The sequence below is a fragment of the Triturus cristatus genome, chromosome 12 (genome assembly GCF_964204655.1).
Source record: "Triturus cristatus chromosome 12, aTriCri1.1, whole genome shotgun sequence".
NCBI classification, from domain to species: domain Eukaryota; kingdom Metazoa; phylum Chordata; class Amphibia; order Caudata; family Salamandridae; genus Triturus; species Triturus cristatus.
Window position 1 is genome coordinate 18,991,316 of NC_140595.1, and position 19,973 is coordinate 19,011,288.

Consider the following 19,973-nt stretch of genomic DNA (forward strand, 5'->3'; position numbering starts at 1 on the left):
AGTACAACACAGTCTTATTTATGCATACATTAAGTCACACAGGTAAGTAATACAGTTAGGCCCTAGGGGCCACGCAAACCATATACTAAGTAAGTGGTATAAGAACCACTGTCACGGAAATAGAGTAGGCCTAGGCCTAGGGAATCGCTGGGGCTACACTACACTAGCGTTAGTTAGGAAGTGGGAGGCCCACGGGATTCGTGTGCAGAGTGGAAACACTCACGCGTAATGCGTAAAAGTCAATAGCAATAGTACAGTTTAGAAAACGGTAGATTTAGGACACTTCCGGAGTAGCTAGGAAGTTGAGACTTGAAAACTAGACACTAGGATAGTCACTATCCTGATGAGCACCGGAGTACCCAAGTTACCTAGCCCACAGGCTGCGGGTGCATAGGGGTGAAGATGCGTCGTTTTCGTCGTCGACTCCTATGGATGCCTGAAGAAAGATGCTGACAGGCAGTCAGTGAAGAGTGTCCGGTGGATCCCAAGGCTGGGATCTAGAAGAAAGGAAACCTGCAAGCAGAAGGGACAGAGTCAAGGTCACTAGCCAGTGACCACGTGGAACCAGGAAGGAACCAGACGATGTCGTGAAGATTGCAGGTGAAGGTGAAGCTTGTCGCTGCAGCCAGGAGGACCAGGAAGCGTCGAGGACGACCAGGACCAGGAGGCGAGCTGTCCCACGAAGGCTCTTGCTGTCGGCGGCGTCGAAGTTGGACTAGGACTCACCAAGCCTTGGCAAGCGGAACCCACGAAGAACGAAGGACTTGCTTCTGGTGCAGACCAGGAAGGTCTGGGGTGCTTCTTCTTTGCAGAGAAGCGGGAGCCAGTCCGGAGGAGCCAAACCAGCGCAGAAGATTTCAGGGTGCGTCGTCACAGAGGCCACTAGCCAGCGGGCAAGCAACCGGACAGACGCAGCAAGCAGGAAAATGCTGAAGGGCCCCACGCAGGACTCGTGGAGTGTGGGGGGCTGATCTTCGGTGCAGATGGTGCTTGGGGTTGGGGCTTCTCAATCCCCGGTGCACAACTTCGAGGGTACCTCAGAAGCTGCGCTGTAAGTTACTAGCCACTTTTTCCAGGTAGCCGGTCCCACGTCGCTCGTCGCCTCCACGGATCTCAGCTCTGCTGCAGATGTGGATGAGGGTCGTAGAAGTCTGGAAGTCAAGGCTCTGGTCGGGCTCTGCAGTCGGTTCCTCGTAGAACGGTCGCAAAGCAAAGGGTAGTCTCTTGATGGTGCCTGTTTGCACAGGGTAGGCACTCCTTGGCTACAAGGGAGATTCTTCAGTCTTCTTCTTTCGTCGAATGTCGAAGGTCCAGAGTTTCTGTTCAGTTTTGCAGGTTCAGGATAATCTAAAGTCTTGAGGCCCAACTCCCACTCTTATACTAATCTGGGGGGCTGGGATACCTGCTAGGTCACGCCTTATGGGTGGGACCTGGGAGGGGGTGGTTACACCCACTTCCCTTTGTCCAGTTTCGCGCCAGAGCTGGGGCTGGAGTGCCCCAGCGCCGGTTTGAACTGGACTATGCAAGGAACACCTTGTGTGCCCCAGGCATGTCTCATTCCTTTCAGCCCACCCTGCCCCAATACACTAAAGGCTGTCTGGGGAGGTGCTAGCACCTCCCCAAGCAGGAAACCTATTGTCCAGGCCTCCCTGGCTGGGATCACTCCCAGCTGCAGGAGGTCAGACTTGTGTCGTGGCAGCAGCATCCATTTTGTGATGCTGAGGCTTTGGTCAGAGGCTAACAGTTAAAGTATTGATTTTAACATGTCTTTCCCTCTAGAAGGGGGGAATAATATTCTCATGTCCAGAAATGGCATGGGGGTATTATTCCCTAGTGTTAGACACCTTACACGACATGTTTTGATAAAGCCAAACCATAGTTACCATAACCGTCTAAGATTATAAGGCACTTTAAGAGTATATGGTAGGCTATATCATAGAACAGCTATAAGGACAAGGTTCCGAAAGCTGCAGACAGGCTCAGCTCATGCTAGAGCACCATCTCACATGTTACCAAGCACTCTGCCTCCAGGATTGTCAAGGCCTGCCATAGGAGTGACTGATAGGTACACATGTGTCTATATGTAAGTTAGGTATAGGAATACTACACCTAAGCAAGGGGTGATTACACGACCTTGCCCCAGCTGAGTGATCAGCCAGTTGTGTCAAAATGGAAGGCCAGGCCAGGGGTGGCATAATACATGCTGCAGCCCCTGGTAGGCCTAGGGTACACCTATGCCCTGGGTACCTAGGGTACACTGTACAGGGTCCAATAAGGTGATCCTTACCAATGGTGTATGTACCTAGGGTACATGGAGTCCATTTTACAGAGAGAGCAGACAGCCTGAGACCCTGAATGGCAGGATCTCAGGCCAACTAAGTCGAAAAACCAGCTAGACACTAGGCAAAAAGTTGGGGGTAACCATAGTCAGATATCCACCTTCCTACAGTGGCATGGAGGGAGGGGCAGTCTCAATGGGGAGGGAGTAGCCCCTTCGGACTATCTGCGAAACTCACCTGTCCGATGTGATGTTGTGCCAGTGGTAGAGGTGATGGCGAATCCTGCCACCCACTGGCAACAGGTGGATCCGAAAGGTCAGACTAGGAAGACTTGGAGGCGGATGCAGAGGGGCCACTGGTGAACTGGCCTGCCAGCTGGCCCCCAGATCCACGGCACTGGGTCCCACGTCCCTGCCCGTGCAGAGCTGAGTAGCTTGTGCCGGCCTGTGGCCCTGGGTGGAACATGGTGGGACACCCCTTCCGCAGCAATGAAAGGGGCGAAAGGCGGACTAAACAGGGCTAGAGGTGGCAGCGAGGCTCAAGGATCTTGACGTAGCCTGAGAGTCCTTGAAGAGCTCGAGATTGGACATCCCCGGAGAGGCCAGTGTACCTCAGCCAGGTGTAGCGTCTCAGGGCTACTGACTTAGAAATCGTTCTACCTAGCGAATCAGCAGTATTCAGCCCACATCGAATAGCGTACTTCGCTGCATCTCTACCCTCTGCAACCGCACAGGAGAGTACAGTGTGGGCCTCCTCTGGGCTCTGTGGCAGCACTTGCACAACCGTGTACCACACAGAGTGGATGTAGCGGCCCAAGAGACATGCGGTGTTCACCGACCGCAGTCCTAAGCTGGTCCAGCTTCTTGGATTCCCTATCTGGGGGAGCAGTAGGGAATGCACCTTTGGATGTTGAGGCTTGGCCGACCAAGCTCTCAGGGGTAGGGTGTTGGGAGAGGAAAATTTGCTCTGGGCCAGGCAATGACGTCGGGCAATCATCCTATCCACAGGAGCCCCGGTGCTGGGCTTGGACCAAATGCCCAGAAGGATGTCTGTGAGGGCCTCGTTGAATGGCAGCAGGGGCTCTGAAGAGGCCGCTGCTGGCTGAAGCACCTCAGTCAGGAGGTTAGTCCTGACTGCCACCGTAGTAAGCTCCAGGCCCAAGGCCTCAGCCGCTCTATGCAACACCACAGTGTAGGAGGCTCCCTCCTACATGGCCACGGTAGGGGGAGAAAGCACACCCAGGTCTGGGGAGGTGTCCAGTCCACCGGCATCACCCAACTCCTCTCTCCAGTCCGGCTCTTCTAGCTGCTCTGCCAGAGGGTCCACAGACCCCTCCCAGTCCTCCTCACCCTCCTCTGGCTGCCACTCAGGGCGATAAGGATCGACAGTGGTACAAAAGAACCGACCGGTGCCGGTACCGGTGTTGGTCGACTCCGGTCCTGCTCAATGTCCAAGTCGAGGCGGAGGCCGGAGTCGCTGCGGCCGGGGACACAACCGGCAGCGGAGGCGTCGTCAGAGGAATCGGCGCATGGGGAGGTGTTGTGAGGTCAACCGGCACCGATCTGGATCCAGGCCTGGATCATTGGGGGCCCTGCAGTGCCGAGGCTGGAGCCGCTGGCATCGAAGGCCTAGAACCCCCAGCTCAGTCCACGGGCGGAGTCGGGCTGCCCAAAGATGGAGTGGAGGTTTTCGTAAAATGCACAAAGCTGGGCATGGGACGATCTGCCTCCTGGGAAGGGAGGGAAGCTTGGAGCCGTCCCAGCAGGCAGACGGGGAGTAGGTGAAGAGCGACTGTGCTTCTCCGCCTTCTTCTTGTGCTTCGACTTACCCGATGACAAAGACTTCGAGGAGGAATGATGGTGGTGACTCTGCGACCGGTCCCGCGATCTCCCTCTCGACCGGGACCTCGAGCGGCGGGATGCTGACTGCCTGGTCTCCAGAATTTTTGGGGACCGCTCCCAGAAAGACTTCGGGTTCATGGACCGACAGTCGGAGCACGACTTCGGGTCGTGGTCATGCTCCTGACACAAGAGGCACACGAGGTGTGGGTCCGTGACCGACAACAATTTGTGACAGGAATCACAAGGTTTGAAGCCGGTATGCCGATGGGACATCCCTATGTGCACCAGGAGTCAAACAACTGGAAAAAGATGTTGACAAAAGTCGAAAAAGACCTAGTAAAAAAAGAGTAAGGGTACCGCTCTCTGGATTTTTGCTGGCTGCAGCAGAAAAAGTAAGAACTGAAGTCAGCACATAGGGACGGCGTCTAAGTAGATACCGCAACGTCTTTCTGGCGATCACAATGCCAACGACGAACGTGGAGTTGACAGATGCCACCTACCGATGGGCAGGGGTACTGCTGAGAAAAAATTATTCGGATCCAGTCTGACGCCTAGGGGTAATTCTAAGGTAAGGAATCTATAATTAATAGTTTCTTTCAGATATAGGGGTCCAATCTCAGTTCTCAATTCCATGATGATTCCATGGGTGGCCATTACTTTCTCCAGTTGTGGGACAAGCTCCTTTGCTGGTTTAGAGATAACAATCTCAACTTTAGGGTATTTAGAGAAACTATCAATAATTTCAAACAGCGACCATCTTGTAAAGCTAAGAAATCTGCACTTGGGGTCATCCATGGATCTAGTGGGATCTCTTTGCTGATTATTGGAGCCTGAGGGTCACGTGGTCTTGATGCTGGACAGTAAGAACAAGCAACTACAATTGTTTCCACCATATTATCAAGCCAGGGAAACCAGCCTTTACACAGAGGCCACTCTTAATTTTGACCATATTGACCGGCATGGGCTATTGGGGCCATACTCAGTGCAAAGTTTGTGGTATGACTAGATAGATCCCACTCAAAAGGGACTGTACTGACATCCCTTCAGATTAATTTCTTACATTATACAACAATGCGAGAATTTGAATGGCCTCAGGAGGGCAGGTGGACAGGTTTGAAATCAGTGAGCTCCATTCTCCATTATGGCAAGTTTGGATCAGAAGATGCAAACTGTCATCATTATCAGTAGCAACTTGAATGTCTTCTAGAGACATGGCCCTCGAGTAGGATCGTTCCACGATCAGGCTGATATAATCTTCAGTCTAAATGTGTTTTTCATTTCTTTACCTGTAGCACGCCGAGGGTGTCTGGATAAGTAGTCCTGGGATTCTGGGAAACAGATAGATGCACAAGTTACTACTTGTGTGATGATATATCTTTAAGAGACATTAGTTAGTGATAGATTTCTTACCTTAGAATATCCCCAGGCGTCAGACTGGATCCAGAAAGTTTTTTCATTAGCAGTACCCTTGCGCGTCAGTAGGTGGCGTCGTGCTGCTCCGCGTCCGTCGCTGGCGTCGTATGCCCCGAGATGAGATCACGGAGACTACTTAGGCGCCACCCATGCGCACTGATGTCAGTTCTGAGCACGACTTTCCGTGCCAGGAACGCAGAGCCATGCAAGAAACTGACCACTGGTGCCATGAAACTAGGGCCCTGAAAGGGGATGACCTTAACCCTAGAAATCTGTTCGCAGAACGGGGAGGATGGGTGGGGCGGTAAGGAATCTATCACTAATGTCTCTTACAGATATATCGTTACCCAAGTAGTAACTTGTGCATCTGAAAGAGACACGTTAGTGATAGATTCCTTACCTTAGAAAAGATACCCCAGCAATACCAACGCCGGTGGTAGGTCTGCAAATAGATTACACCAGAAAGTCACGGAGAACAGAACTGCCAAAGAAGCCGTCTCTTTGGACCTGACTGTCAAGGCAGTAATGCTTGGTAAACGTGTGCAGCGAGAACCACGTTGCTGCCTGACAAATGTCCTGCAAGGGGACCCCGCGTCCCAAGGCAGTAGTGGCCGCCGTTGCCCTAGAAGAATGGGCACACAGCCCCACAGGAGGCTCCTTCTTAACCAACGAATAACAGGCCTTGATGCAGAGAACGACCCACCAAGAGATGGTCCGCTTGTGCACAGCCCGACCTCTTTTGGCGCCCACGTAGCCAACAAAGAGCTGGTCATCCATCCGGAACTGTCGTGTGCGCTGCAGGTAGAACGAGAGCGCACGTTTTTGGATCCAGACGGTGGAGCCTCTCTCCCTCTTTCGAAGGATGCAGAGGCGGAAAGAAGGTGGGCAAAGTGATGGACTGCCCAATGTGGAAAGGCGTGACAACCTGTGCCAAGAACGTAGGACGGATCCTTAAAACCATCTTGTCTGGATGAACAGAGAGGAAAGGAGGTTTGGAAGAAAGAGCCTGGAGCTCACTCACTCTTCTGTCAGAGGTGATAGCTACCAGGAAAGCCGTCTTGAGAGTGAGAAGACGCAAAGGACAGTTATGAAGAGGCTCGAAGGGAGCGCACATCAGATATGTCAAGACAAGGTTTAAGTCCCATTGAGGCATTATGAACGGCACAGGAGGAAACGTGTGTGTAATGCCTTTCAGGAAAAGGGTTAACAACCGGGGACTTAAAAAGAGAAGGCTGATTTGGAAGCCGTAGAAAGGCGGAGATGGCTGAAAGATAACCTTTGATAGTGCCCAACTCAGAGCCCTGCTGGGCCAAAGAAAGAAGGAACAGAAGGACTTCGGAAAGAGGGGCAGAAAGGGGATCCACAGCCTTAGCTGTGCACCATGCCACAAACTTGGCAGGCGTATACCGTCTTAGTGGAGGGACGCCTGGCAGCCAGAATGACATCAAAAACTTCGGGAGGAAGATCGAAAGCTGTCAACTGTCGCCACTAAATCTCTACGCATGGAGGTGGAGGCTGGACAGGTTCGGGTGGAGGACCGTCCCCTGCTGCTGTGACAGAAGATCCTCCAGAAGAGGCAGTCGGATCGGGGGATCAATCGCCATGCTGAGTAGCTCGGGATACCAGTATCTTCATGCCCAATCCGGAGCCACAAGGATGATTTGGGCCCGGTCGCGCCGAATCTTCTTCAGCACTCTGGGCAAAAGTGGTATAGGCGGAAAGGCGTACAATACACCGCAACTCCACTTGCGACGAAAAGCGAGTACCGCCTTGGAAATTCCAACATGCAGAACTGATGACATTTTGCGTTCTCTTCTGTGGCGAATAGATCTAACCAAGGCTCGCCCCACTGCTGAAAGAGACCTTGCACCATGTCCGAGTTCAGACGCTATTCGTGATCCATCATGCACCGGCAGCTGATTCCTCCGCCCTGGCGTTCAGAAAACCTGCCAGGTGTTGAACCACCAAGGTAATGCCTTGATGTTACAGCCATGTCCAGAGGCGCAGAGACTCCTGACATAGGGTCTAGGACCCCACCCCGCCCTGTTTTTTGCAATACCACATGGCGGTGGTGTTGTCCGTGAACACCTGCACCACACTTACCCGGACAGAGGGAAGGAATGCCTTCAGTGCAAGTCGGATCGCCCGAAGCTCCAAAAGGTTGATATGGAGCCAGGACTCTGCCGGAGACCAGAGTTCTCTGATCTCCGCCTCTCCCAAGTGGCCTCCCTATCCCAGGAGGGACGCATCCGTCACCAATATGTGCTCCGGTTGGGGAAGGGAGAGGGATCTACCATTGACCCAATCGCGATTCGTGAGCCACCACTGCATTTGACGTGCAGTGCCCTCCGAGAACTGGACATGATCGGACAGGTTGCCTTGATGCTGTGCCCACTGGAACTTTAGGTCCCACTGCAGAGTCCGCATATGCCATCTGGCATGTGGCACCATCAGGCCCAGGAGCCGGAGGGTCATCATGACCAAAACCCTGGATAGAGGCTGAAAGATTAGAATCAGAACCCGAATATCCCGGACTCGCTGCTCAGGAGGATAAACCCGAAACAGCGCTGAATCCAGAACCGCTCTGATAAAGGGGAGCTTCTGAGAGGGACTCAGGTGCGACTTCAGCACGTTGACGGAGAACCCCAGCAAATGCAGGAGGTCAGCCGTAGTCTGAAGGTGGTTGACGACTGCCTGAGGCGAGCCCGCCTTCAACAACCAGTCGTCGAGGTAAGGGAAGCCTGACACCCCCGACCTGCACAGGTGAGCTGCGACCACCACCATCACCTTCGTGAACACCCGAGGGGCACTGGTAAGGCCGAAGGGGAGCACGGCAAACTGAAGATGCTCCTGGCCTACTGTGAACCGCAGGTAACGCCAGTGGGCTGGCAGGACCGGGATGTGAAAATATGGATCCTGCAAGTCAAACGCTACCATCCAGTCTCCAGGGTCGAGGGCAGCCAAGACCTGAGCCAGAGTCAACATCCTGAACTTCTCCTTCCGGAGGAAGCGATTGACGTTCCTGAGGTCCAAGATGGGGCGCAAACCCCCCTTGTCCTTTTTGGCCACGAAAGGAACCAAAACCAGGCGTGGGTGTGTTTTTCGTGGAAAGACCTAAGGACTTGGCCGTAGCCCGCGAGTCCTTAAAACGCTCCAGCGCACTTATCGTCAAACAAACGGGTTCCATCAAAGGGCTTATCCATGAGGGAGCTTTGTACATCTGGGGAGAACCCGGTAGATCTCAACCAGGCGTGGCGACGAAGCACCACAGTCGTAGAAATGGCTCTACCCAGTGAGTCCACGGTGTCCAAACCACACCGAATGGCGAACTTAGCAGCATCCTTACCCTCGGCAACAGCTTGAGACAGCACAGCTTGGCCCTCTTCAGGACACTGAGGCAACACCTGTGCAACAGCATCCCACACCGCGTGGGAATAGCGGCCCAAGAGGCAAGCTGTGTTCACCGACCGCAGCCCTAAGCTGGCTGAAGAAAACAACCGCTTGCCGAACTGCTCCAGCTTCTTAGAGTCCTTATCTGGCAGAGCCGTGGGAAAGGCACTCTGGGACGTCGAAGCTTGGATGACCAGGCTCTCGGGCATAGGATGAGTGGTCAGAAAGGCAGGGTCACCCGGCGCCGGGCGATGACGCCTGGTGACATTCTTATCCACTGGTGCCCCCGTGGCAGGCCGCGACCAAGTGCCCAGCAAGACGTCAGTGAGGGCGTTGTTAAATCGCAGCAGGGACTCTGATGAAGTGGACGCCATCTGGAGAACCTCAGTGAGGAGATTAGTCTTCAGGGCCACCGTAGGGAGATCAAGGTGGAGGACCTCAGCGGCCCGACGAAGCACCATCGTGTACGAGGCGCCCTCCTCCATGGTAGGCGGAGGAGAGGCAAACCCGGGTCAGAGGAGAGATTGAGGCCGCCGGCTCTGAGTCACACTGACGAGCAAGAGGGTCCTCGGACCCCTCACAGTCATCCTCCACCTCCGCCGTATGCGGGACAGGCTGCGGCGGCAGGGCAGGGTCTGGGGAAGGAACAAACGGCGCCGAGAACGGTGCCAGACAGGGCCGAACTGGCGCCGTGCCCCAGTGCGGATCCCAGGTAGGGACAAAAGTGTCCAAGAACCTGGGCAGGGGCGGGACAAATGGTACCCACTGTGGCGCCGGAGGCGGAGCCGAGGGTGGCGCTGGGGCCGGAGCCGGCAGTGCGGGACCTTGTGGCACTGTGGCCGGAGCCAGCGGCGCAGGATCCTGCAGCACCGGGGCCGGAGCCGCCGGCGGCACCGACGGCCCTACAGGATCCTGACACGGGACCGCGGGGCCCGAGGGCGCACCGGCGGGAGCCCGAGGCCTAAACAGGTGGTCCAAGGTGGCAAGAAATTCTTGCACCTGAGCAGGAGTCGCTGACGGACCCAGGTAAGGTGGGTAGGACGCGGGACTCCCGGGCTCCGAAGGAGCCGCAGGTGCAGAACCCCTGTCCCCCTCGTCTGCATCTGAGGATCGACGGGGGGACGTTGGAGAGTGACAATGCTTCTTCCACTTCTTCCACTTCTTTTTGTGTTGTCTCTTACCGAAATCCGAGGGTGAAGACTTGGAGCCCGAGGAGCGATGATGGTGGCCCCGCGAGCGTTGCCTGGAGCGGCCCCTAGACCACGAACGGCACGGGGATGAGTGCCGGACCTCAAACAGCTTCCAGTGCCGCTCCCTCAAGGCCTTCGGGGCCATGGCCAAACAGTCCATGCAGGCCTGGGAGTCGTGGTCGCTCTCCAGGTAGTAGAGACAGATGTCGTGTGGGTCCGCCACCGACATATTGCGCCGGCTGGCCCCACAAGACTTAAAGCCAGGCATCCGTACGGCACCAAACTCAAACTTACAGGAGACAAAAAGTCTCAAAAAGATAGTCAAAAAGTGACTAAGGTACGTGCTCTAACCGGATCTGCTCTTACTGGCGCGGAAAAAGGAAGAAGTGACGTCAGTGCACATGGGTGGCGCCTAAGTAGTCTCCGTGACGTCATCTTGGCGCATACGACGCCAGCGATGGACGTGGAGCAGCACAACGCCACCTACTGATGCGCAGGCGTACTGCTAACAAAAAAACTTTCCGGATCCAGTCTGACGCCTGGGGATATTCTAAGGTAAGGAATCTATCACTAATGTGTCTCTTTCAGATAAACCACTGAGAATGAGTACTCCTCCAGCTGAAGAATCCACGTCTCAAGCTGTGGCAAGGGCTTTGACGATGACCCTTGAAATAAAAGAACGAAATGTTTGTGGTCTATATAAATGAATGCCCATAAAATTAAAAGGGGGAGTGACAACACCTCCAGTGTATTGTAATCGACTCTTTCTTGATGTGTGAGTATTATTGTTTGGTAGGGATCAAGGCCCGGCTAGCGTTAGGGTGCCCACTCCCAAAATGGTTGCCTCTGTGACAAGCCAGAGGGCCTAGTATCCACTGACAGCTCAGAATCTCTAAGCAGATCGAAATACTGAAGTGTAGTTTCTGCCAGCAGTGTGTCCTTTGGATGAATTGTTGCCTGATGCACCTCCATCCAGCTTTAAGTGGTAGTAGATTTGGTCAGCTCTAACAGTTTCTGTCAAGGAGGTGAGATTCCTTATGAGCCTTCCACAATCAGTCGCAATATCACAGGAACTCCTGACTTGTAATACAGATGTGGGACTAGGTGCTGGTTTTATGTTTACAACTTTGGATGAGTCAGAAGTTACGCCCCGACTGAGAATTAGTTTCCAAAAAACTGATGGTCGGTTTTAAAAATTCCTGTTTGATGCAGCTGTGTGTGAAGCCTCATTCCCATAATCGATGGAGGACACTTTGAAGTCTGGGGTGATGTTCCTAAATGGTTTTGGTATGTACCAGTAAGTCATTGCTAAAGGTTACAATACAAATGATTCCATCCAGGACTTTTCAAATTACATTCTGAAATACATTTATTGCACTGAAAATGCCAAAATTGATTGTTTTGTATCATCATAAATCTAGATGAGTGGAGAAGGTGGTGATGTACCTGGATTTTGGGTTCGATAGAAGTTGGTGATAGTCTGAGATGAGGTCTAACTTCAAAAACAAGCATTTACAATGCAATGGTCTCGGCAATATTATAGGTAGAGCTATTGGTATTGCTCATTATTTTTTTATTATTTTTGTATCCCTAAATAAATGGCATTGTCATTTCTATTGGCATTAGCTTTTTTTTTGCATATGTGATACCTATTGCATTAGCAGAGAGAGAGTGAGGTAGTGAGATAGAGAGAGAGTGAGGTATTGAAATTGAGAGTGAGGTAGATAGAGAGTGAGGTAGTGAGATAGAGAGTGAGGTAGCTAGAGAGTGAGGTAGTGAGAGAGTGAGGTAGTGAGAGAGTGAGGTAGTGAAAGAGTGAGGTAGTGAAAGAGTGAGGTAGTGAGGGAGAGGGATGGTGTGAGGTAGTGATATATAAGCATAGAGTGATGTTGTGATGTAGTGAGATAGAGAGAGAGGTAGTGAAAGAGAGAGTGAAAGTGAGGTAGTGAGATAGAGAGTGATTGAGGTAGTGAGTGAGAGAGAGTGAAGTTGTGAGGTTGTGAGCTAGAGAGTGAGGTAGTGATGTTTTGAGAGAGAGAAGTTGTGAGGTAGTGAGATAGAGTGGAGTAGTGAGGTAGAGAGAGTTATGTAGTGGGAAAGAGTGAGGTAGTGAAACAGTGCTGTAGTCTTACACATAGAACTACACCATACTCTTTTTCAAATATTCATTGGGCTGTTGGCCTTTCCAGCTGTTCTCTGTGAAGTAAGCCAGCCCATGTACAAGTAATAAATAAAACCGACGACTAAAATCTGTAGTAGTCTATTTGCACAATATAAGCGTATTTCCTAGTTTTTTTCTTGAGCAAGACTTAGTGTGGACATGGGCATTGGGGTCAATGTAGCAGGTTCTTTATATTTTCTGTTTGGTCTTCTACTCGAAGCAGGCTTGAGAAGTCACGATTCCAAGGTTAAACGCTCAGGCATTTAATAAGGGAATCTGCCATCGGAGGTTCTTTCTGAATTCCTGAGAGAGGGAGAGGTAGGAGAGAGAGAGGGGGGAGAGGGAGAGAGAAACTAGAACACAATTTTATATATAAAAAAGTGCTCAAGAGTTAGTAGTTTTTAAGGCATACCAACCAATCAGCCATGCATTTGACTGAAAACCCCACGCTAAAAATCATTTTATAGCTGAAAGGAAAAATGGTGCTCATACAAGAGTGAAAACTGCCTATTGCACTTTAAGAATTGCACACTGCCCCAGTCCATAATGCCCTGCAGAATAAGTCAGTTCATTTTTACTCTTTCACATAGCTAGGATTCCCAAACTTTCTCAGAAGCTACTTTAAAGTTTATTTTTAGGTTTCAATATTTTCATGGTCAAACACAAATGGCCTGGCAGTCAAATACATATCAGCCACCGCAAGCAGTGGCAATCCACCCATCGGGTGCTATGGTGCTGGCTTGCGAATGCTTTGCCTACTTCCCTCTCTAATTAGACTGCTTGACCTTACAGGTTTTACCGGAAAACAAATGTCACGGATAGTTTAGTTATGTGTGGCAGCTGATGGAGCAGAGGGCTCAAACTGCTGGCTTCACTGGCACTGCGCAGGTAAGAAGAGAGTGATTGCTCACAGCCCCGCCTCACACATTCACAATACATAGCTGATACCTGCAATAGCCACAGGGAGCCAAGTATGAGCCATAGAAGAGTTTCAGGACTTGTCAATCAGGCGCCCTTGAGCCCCATGAAAAGCTAGGATTGATAAGGAGGTCCCGCCTCTAAGTGTATTCTGGCTGCTCATTTGTCAGAAGCTTGGGAACCTAATACAAGGAAAAGGTTCCAATCGGTGTAACTTCCGCTTGTTTTTTCTGGAATGCAGAGCAGTTTCCACCAGGTTAGTCGAGGTGCAGCACTGGGAAATTACAATAAATGACATGCTGCATATTAACACTTTTTCTTGTGTGGTCTCGGCAATATTCTAGGTAGAGCTATTGGTATTGATCACTATTTTTTTATGCACTTCGACAGCCACAATTGTAGATATATCAGCCGGCACTAAGACAGGAGAGGCCCCGGCAGCGCTGGACGTCACCTCGCGACGGGTGCTGAGAGAAAGGCCTGCGAGCTCCGGAGCACATCAAGAAGGTGCGGCCCCACTTATCTCCATCGCGCTCACGCCCGCCGCTCCTCCCGCACAGTCACTGATTCTCCTGCGGCGGCCCCAGAAGAGACGCGGAGGCCAGCGGGTAAGCCGGCACAGCTGGGTGCACTACCAGTGGCTCACATAGCTTACTCGTTGGAAAAGCCTGCATTAGAGTGTGTGTACTCCTCCCTGGGCGATTGGCTAACAACGCCCTCTTCGCCCGTCTCGCCCCTCAATCTCGCCCGGGTGCTGAATGCCTTGTTCGAACTATGCCCACGGCTGGCGGTGGAGAAAGCTATCTTTGTTGCGACGACCCTGAAAAAAGAGAAATGCAACATTCCAGCTCAGTGCCATGCTCGACTTGTGGCCAGCAGGTGACGCTCGCGCTCCACGTTAGTGATTCCTGGCCCGAAATATTTAGCCAACACAACTGTGGCTACTCTGGTTTCGTAGAGACAAAACCCCCCGAAAGAATGCTGCGCCGGTGGCCTTGTTCGCCCGGTTAACGGCAAGGTAGGCTCAATCATTTCATCCCCTGCTTGTCACGTTCCTATAGTATCCGGTGCAAACGTCTGAGGCGGCACCGCCCCGACAGGGCCCGCTGTTGCTCAAATCTCGTCCCGCGGTGCTTTTTTGTCTCAAGCAGATAGGGGCGTGGGCTCGACGTTCAGGCGAGGGGGCTCCTTTTGTGGTGGGGGCTTGCTGCTTAACATATGGTTCGTGCCCCTCTTTGATAAAGATAAGCCAAACAAGGACTCCAGTGACAAAAAAAACACAGGGGCAGGCAAACGTTCTCACTCCGAAGCACTGGCGGAAAGACGGACGTGCACAGAGGCACGTGCGCATGGAGACTAACTGAAAGTCAAGCTTGTACAGTCAGATACACTCAGAGACAGACACCAGCACAACAACACGGCGCCGAACGGATGGATCGTCACGGGCAGACAGACGACAGCAGAAAAATGGCGGATGGGAGCTTCGAAACTTTTTCGGATTCGGGGGCGTGTTCCTGCTGTTGTAAAAGGGCGTGGCTAAAAAGTGGAAAGAACAGCAAGGAACACGCCCCCGAATCTGAAAAAGACGGAGCCTATTTGGAGGGACGGCTCTCTCCTCCAATGGCTGGCCTCCGTTTAGGAAGCCAGCCAATGGAGGAGAAGCTAAAAGAGAGGCGGGCTAAATAGCCACTCTGGAAAACATTAAATCTCCGACTTCCGGTTCTGCCTTCGGCAAACCGGTAGTCCTCGACCTAACCAACATGCTTAAAGATGCCTGCTCCAGCAAGGAGTAACAGCATGGGTCTCTAGATTTCTTCTGCAATGTCAGTGGCAGCAAAGTACATCTCAAGTCATTCAACCCAGAGTTTCCATGTGGGCGTGCCGGATATTTCAAATGGCCTAGTAGCCAGGATAGATTACAGTGCCATGTGAGCACCAGGTGGTATGCAGTTGGAGCTTGAACTATATTCTGTACAAGTTTAGCCAAATAGAGCCACTGTGCAATAATACTGATGGTCATGTATTTCTCTCCTTTTCTGTTTTTTTTTAAAGAATAGAATACTTCTCACGCTACCTGGCGAACAGAATGACTTGAACCAGTGACTCTTTGTCCTTACAGCACCTATTCTTGCTGCCTAGTCTTTTATGCAGGCACACGTTACCTTATTGATGACTGCAATACTAGCTCTTACATTTTAAGATTAGTGGTGCGGATGGCTACCAAAGGCACTCGAAACAGAGCTGGTGAGGGGAGTAAGACCTGAAGAACGTGACCTTGATGCTCTAGTCGCCATGCAGATGAGCTGAAATGCTTAAAAATCTCTGATGTGAGTGATGGGGATTGAGGGGGCATGGTGCTGATGAATGATAGCCAACTAATGAGTTGGTGAATCCTCCAGCTGCAGATTCCAACTGTGGGGGTGTAATTTGGAGAGTTTAGCACTCAAGTGAGATGGGAAAGGCAGGAGCACGTCGAATGCCTATCTCTGTCACCATTGATCTATTTGAGGCTAGCGGTGAAATGCAGCACTGCAAGTGGAGAAAAACTGCCACAACGGTCTTGTGGTTTGTGGGCACAGTTAGTGCTGAGGCACAGCCAAACCACTTTTTAATTACTTGCCTTATACCACTAAGGCAAATCCCAAAAATCCAACATACATAGGGAGACTCATTAGCTCAACGGGCCACCTTGTCTCCATTCCTGAACTCAGCGTTTGCATAACATTGTTATTAGGTGTATTGGTCCAATTGGCACAATTAAACCAACATTATAACTGCCAGAATGCAGTATGTTAAATCAAAACCCATAAATGTAAAAGCTGTGTCCTAGTGACATAGATTCAACTGGACAGAAGAGGTGGGGGAGAGGATGTGGTGCAGTGGCCAGAGCTGCCGACTCTGGAGCTGGGGATCCGAGTTAGAGTCTTGGTGTCAGCGCAACATCCTGTGATTCTGGGCAAATCACGTAACCTCTCCGTGCCCATGGTAGGGCTTGGATACTCTCACGAGTGATAGGCTGCGCTATATAAATCTACAAACAAGGCCTAAATGTGGTGAGATAAACCATTATCCATAGCACTGTACATCTGGAACAGTAAAAAAAAAGACCTCCAAACAAATGTGGGAGTGGCTTTAGTTTGATGATCACTCATTTAACTTCGCGCAATTTTCATTAACCAAATGCAGGCCCAATGGATTTATGCGATTGTGCGACCACTGTGATTTTTGGATAATTTTAATTTGCCACAGAATCCATCATCTGCTACATAATCTGCAGATTTTAACAAACAAAAAAGTATTTTCTATCTCAAACGGTTTAAAGGTTGCTAAAAATGCAGCAAACGTGTTGCGGTGTGGTGGAAGACCCTTTATAAAGCTGGAATGGTCAACTTTCTGTTGATTTGTGCTAAATTTGAGTATTACATTTATTCTAATGGGGTGCAACCAATGCCCAAACAGTGTTGCCAAGTTTAAAAAGCATTGAAAATGCAATAGGTCTCGCCTTTGATTAAGTTAAAGCCATTTGCTTTGCCAATGGTATTGTATAGTAACGCAAATGGCTTTAACTTAATTAAAGACGAGACCTATTGCATTTTTAGTGCTTGTTTACTAGCTGTTCAGAAGTTTTCCTTTGGAACGAATGTCGGTAGCTACGGTAAAGCAAGCCTTTGCAACAGGTAAAATCTTGTAAAGAACAAAAGAAAAGTTGCCAAGGAGGCCCTCTTCAATCCCCACTGGGTTCACCACTACCCTTGGGTTCGGAAGCAGCGTGCTGCCCAGCGTTAAGTGCTTCAATGCTTTATCTGGAGTAGTAAGCGCTATGAATTCAATCGCGATATTGATGACAGCAATTATTGCACGCTAATCCGGATGGGCACACGATGAAACAGAACACGCACATGTTGAAGCACCGATGCGCACGTGCACACACGGATAATTGATTACTCCAGCCGGACTGACTGAGCGCGGTGAGGCTGGCAAGAAGATGTTCGGACGGAACAGACATGCAACTGGCTGACCTAAAGGTGGATATATAGATAAAATGACACAACTGGATGACAGAGGGACATAAAAGGTCGAATGAGTGGTTGAACAGATTGATTGACGAATTAACACAGGTTGATCACCAAACAAATAACTAGAAATTAGATGGAAGGATAACTGCAGAGAGAGAGAGAGGGACAGAAAGATGGATAGGGGAACGGACAAACGGATGAATGGACGGAAAGATGAAGAGACGGACAGACAGATGAAGAGACGGACGGAGAGCTCTCCAGCTCGCACAAGGACATTAAAAAGTATCTACATTAATACACATGTGAAAGAGACAGCCTATAGATGTTACACGGTGCCAGTTCGGAATTTCACTTGTCAAAATTAATTGGGGATGTTTTACCCATTTTGCTGGAAGGGAGGCTGGCGCGATTGAAAATGGCACAGTGATGCCCGTTTGTAGGGTTCAATGGACGCACACCACACTCATTGACGTTTGCCACATATAGAGTTTAAAATCGTAAACCACTGAAACCGCCTTGTATTTTTAATGTGATTTGGAATGGTTTAATGCATTGCCTGTGTAATTTGAACGTGTATGTTAAAGTCCCATCACTTTGTGGAAGGTGGATGAAGAGAGCGTCCACAGGTGGTAGCTGCACGCGCGCGCCTTGCGCTCCTCCCATCTGCGCAGCGCAGCAGGTATCACCTACCTAGCGGCAGCACAAAGAAGGGGAACCAGCAGAAGATGAAGACCCCCATCACGATGGCCAGTGTCTTGGCCGCCTTCTTCCTGTGGGAGAACTTGAGCAGGCGCACGGAGAGTGAGCTGCGGAAGGTGTGGCTGGCCTTGGCCCGGGACAGCAACTCCTCCAGCACGCTGCGTTAGAGGATGCGCAGCACCACCTCCATGGACTTGCTGCGCTCCTTCTTGATGGCCGCCTCCAGGCTGCGCGTGGTCTGGCGGGCCACCACGTAGATCTGGAAGTACATGACCAAGATCACAAGGAGCGGCAGGTAGAAGGAGCAGAGCGACGAGAAGAGGACGTAGCCGGGCTCCTCGGTGATGCTGCACACGCTCTCGTCCGGCGGAGGGGGCTCCTTTCAGCCCAGCAGGGGCCCGATGGAGATGACCATGGAGGAGAGCCAGAGGAGGACGAGGAGCACCACAGCCTTGCGCTCCGTCATGATGGTGGGGTACTTGAGCGAGTACTTGATCCCGATGTACCTGTCTATGGAGATGATGCACAGGCTCATTATGGACGCCGTGCAGCACAAGACGTCCACCGCCACCCGGACGTTGCAGAGAATGCGCCCAAAGGCCCAGAAGCTCAGCACCTCCAGGGTGGCCGAGAAGGGCAGCACCGTGGTGCTGAGCAGCAGGTCGGCATTGGCCAGGTTGAAGATGAAGTATCTGGTGACCGTCTGCAGGTGCCGATTGAAGGCCACCGACAGGATGACCAGAATGTTGCCCACGATGGCGAAGAGGATGAAGACGGCCAGGAAGATTCCCACCCCGATGGCCTGCGGGTCCAGGGGCAGCAGGGACGCGAGGGTGCCATTGTTCTCCGAGGCATTCCCGGCCTGTGAGAATCGGTCGGGCTTCGTGCGGCTCCCATTCACGCTGGCATTCCCAAAATCGGCAAAAGTCATTTTAACATGGTCCGGAGAAATTCGGTTCCAAGCGAATGTTAGGTTGGGCGGCAGGCATCCTCGCTGCCCTGCCCCCTCCCCGTTAGCAGAAGTTGGGTATCGAGGTCCGCGGATCGGTAGACGCAAAAGTGCGCACAGAAGACAGCTTCATTGCGAATCCATCACAGAGCTGCTACTCGACCAGTTAGTGGACAAACTACAGTACCCCCCTGGGTGGCTCGCCATGTCCTCCTGAGACTTTGGGATTACCTGCTTTCAACTGGTGGCATCGCCCGGCAGAGGGAGAATCCTTTCTGTGTGTAAGCATCACTCGAAGCGCGAACAGCCCAACACCAGCTGCGCCAGGCCCTCCCTCCCCGAGCCAGCACATGGCAGCAAGTGCACCTCACAGCAGCAGCTCTTCATTGCTCTGTGCCCTCTGCCCCTCCCGCCTTGATTCCTTCTCCCTAGTGCCTGCCGGCAAAAGATGGTCCAAAAACACAGAAGGGAAGCTGTCCCCTCAACTCCAACCCACCTCGCTCCCCGAAGTCCTCCCTTCTCCTCTCGCTGCCACTTAGTGCTTGAGTTGCAGAGTGGGTGATGTATCTGCCGCAGCTGCTAGAGGGCGGAGAAGATCAACTTTTCGCTCTTTACGGCTTAAGCGGAAGATACTAATTTTAGACCGTGTCGGTACTTAGCAGTTCCAGGTAGCATCCGGCGCAGACTTCTTCTGCTGAAGGCGCTCATGTCACGATGGCCGGGGAATTCTCTCCTCAGGATGACGCTGAAGTTAATGGGGTCCACCTCCCATCCGTCCCCAGTCCGGAGAACGTGTAACACACACGGACTATGGAGACAGGTGGGCGAGGGAAGGAAGGGAAGGAGCAGCTGGGAAAGGGATCTGGAACGAAACAAGCACACCGTCAGACACCCGTCAGTAGTGACCCACTTGTTGCCTCCCCCCTCCCACTTTGCCATGGTTCCTCACCTGTCACCTTCCAACCCGGGGTTTTGAGGGTTCTCTGGCCTGGCCTGCGTGACGCTCAGTTGAGGTTAGCACTGACGTATCACCGCAGAGCCCGGGCGAACCCTTGGGATCGTACCGGACGAGCAGAGGGACGCTGCCCCCCCCGGGAGCAAAAGCCAGCACTTGAAC

General features: G+C 51.8%; 1 pseudogene; it reads right to left on the reverse strand.

The window, feature by feature from the left end:
- Positions 1-17,890: 17,890 nt before the first annotated feature.
- LOC146772226 (alpha-1D adrenergic receptor-like) lies at positions 17,891-18,838 on the reverse strand (annotated as a pseudogene).
- Between the last annotated feature and the right edge of the window lie 1,135 nt (positions 18,839-19,973).